Source organism: Arachis ipaensis, chromosome B04 (assembly GCF_000816755.2).
Source record: "Arachis ipaensis cultivar K30076 chromosome B04, Araip1.1, whole genome shotgun sequence".
In the NCBI taxonomy this organism is placed as follows: domain Eukaryota; kingdom Viridiplantae; phylum Streptophyta; class Magnoliopsida; order Fabales; family Fabaceae; genus Arachis; species Arachis ipaensis.
The window spans coordinates 110364020-110366060 of NC_029788.2; the positions used below are offsets into that span (position 1 = coordinate 110364020).

The 2041-nt window shown below is 26.8% G+C and overlaps 1 long non-coding RNA gene across 1 annotated transcript; it reads left to right on the top strand.

The window, feature by feature from the left end:
• LOC107637954 lies at positions 1381-1797 on the top strand. Its single transcript, XR_001619639.2, has 2 exons — positions 1381-1468; positions 1766-1797. It is a non-coding gene; the product is annotated as an uncharacterized LOC107637954 (long non-coding RNA).

A 2041-nucleotide genomic window follows, 5' to 3' on the forward strand; every position in this document is an offset into this window, starting at 1 on the left:
AAACAGTAAAAACTCAATAAAAAATCAAACAAGTAAGAAAACTACTACTATGAAAAGTACTAAGGATACAAATTTATTGGGTTGCCTCCCAACAAACGCTTCTTTAACGTCACTAGCTTGACTGTCAGTTCTGCTAATTCAGTAGATGAGCGGACCTCTGGCGATCAATCTCGCCTCCAAGATAGTGCTTCAACCTCTGGCCATTCACTGTAAATTTTCTATCAGAATTCTCTTCCTGTATTTCCACATGACCATATGGTGAAGCTCGAGTAACTACAAATGGTCCTGACCACCGGAATTTCAGCTTCCTGGAAAAGAGTTTGAGCCTTGAATTGTACAGAAGTACTCTCTGTCTTGACTTAAAGACTCTGATGGCAATCTTCTTGTCATGCAATAGCTTTTTTTTCTCCTTATAGAGTATTCCTTTTACCATAATTGTTTCTTTTTAATTATCAGTTTTCAATCGCTATAACTCCTCTTAATTTCTCTTTTTGTTTTTATTCCTTTCTCTCAATTGCATCCTTTGATATCCATTTTTCTATCTTTTTATTCTCATGTGTCATTATTCTTTCTCTATTTTATTTCTTTTATAATCATAGTCTCTTTCACTTGCCTCACTTAGGTCTTTTAGGATGTAGCTGTTTTTGGTAATTTTATTTCTCTTTTTTCTTGTATTAGTATCTCTTCTTGATATTCTTAATCTCTTTTTAATACTATAACCAATTATAAATCTCTTCTTGAGCTTCTCCCTAAGTGTTTTATGAAAAAGATTCTAGAGTTTAAGTTACTAAATTATCTTTCTACATCATTTATTATAATTACCGTTATTTTCTTAAATTTTACGACACTTACCTCAACTTTAAATTAAATTCTTTTTACTTTTTTTAATTTCTAAATATTACACTTACATGTTACGTTTAATCTCAAAATTTTAATTAATTATAATTTGATTCATAAGCTTTACTTAATTATACTTTAACTATCTAATTTTTTATTAATTACACGAACTCTTTCACATTTAAATTAGTTACGTTTTAATTCTATAACTTTAATAAAATATATTCTTATACATAATATATATTTATAATGATTATTATATATTTGTATATGTAACAATATTTGTATATGTAACAATAATCTTAAAAAACATTAACTTTAATACTTTTTTATTGGATGTGTTTATACACAAGATTTAACACTTTGGGTGAGAAATAGGATTTAGGGGATGTTGAAGGAGACAAGGCAGCAGGCTTGAAAACTTTGGCAATACGCTTGGGTGTTAAGCAAGTAATTTATTTTTCTTTCCTGCATTTTCTAAATATGAGACTTTGGTATATTATATATCCAGATTTATTCATTATTTATCTTTTTCTAGGCATTCTGGTTATGTATATCACTTATTCAAGCTTATGGAATTGCTATTACAATGGGAGCATTATCTCCTGTTTTATGGAGCAAAATTGTTACGGTAATGTGATATTTGCATATATAGATTATTATAAATAATTATTAGTGTGTACTGTGCAGTAATAAAAAATGTACCTCAGTTTATAGTTTGCCTCTCTCTTCACAAATTTTTACATAGAAAAACTAATGAAAATCCACAATGTATATTAATCTATTCCAAAAGTTTCAATAATAATGATATCAATTCGAATAACTATTTGGAGGTTACACCATTTTTATAGAAAATAAGGCATTTTATTCTAATTCTTTTATTCAATTTATTAATATCTTAAATTTGTTGTAATTTTTAATTTGTTAGGTTGTGACACATATCATTATGGTTTTATACGTTTGGAATTATGATGTTAATTCAGTAGATTTATCAAGCAAAGATTCGTTGCACTGCTTTGATATGTTTATGTTTAAGGTAAGCAATAACTTTACTTAGAGCTTGTTTCGAATGCTAATAAGAATTAAAATTTATTAAGTGATAATTTTTTTTTTTTGGAACAACTAAAAATGAATAATTTAAAATTTTTTTAAAATTTTAATTCTCATTTTTAGTAAATGAGACAAAAAAAAGAGCATGATTTTT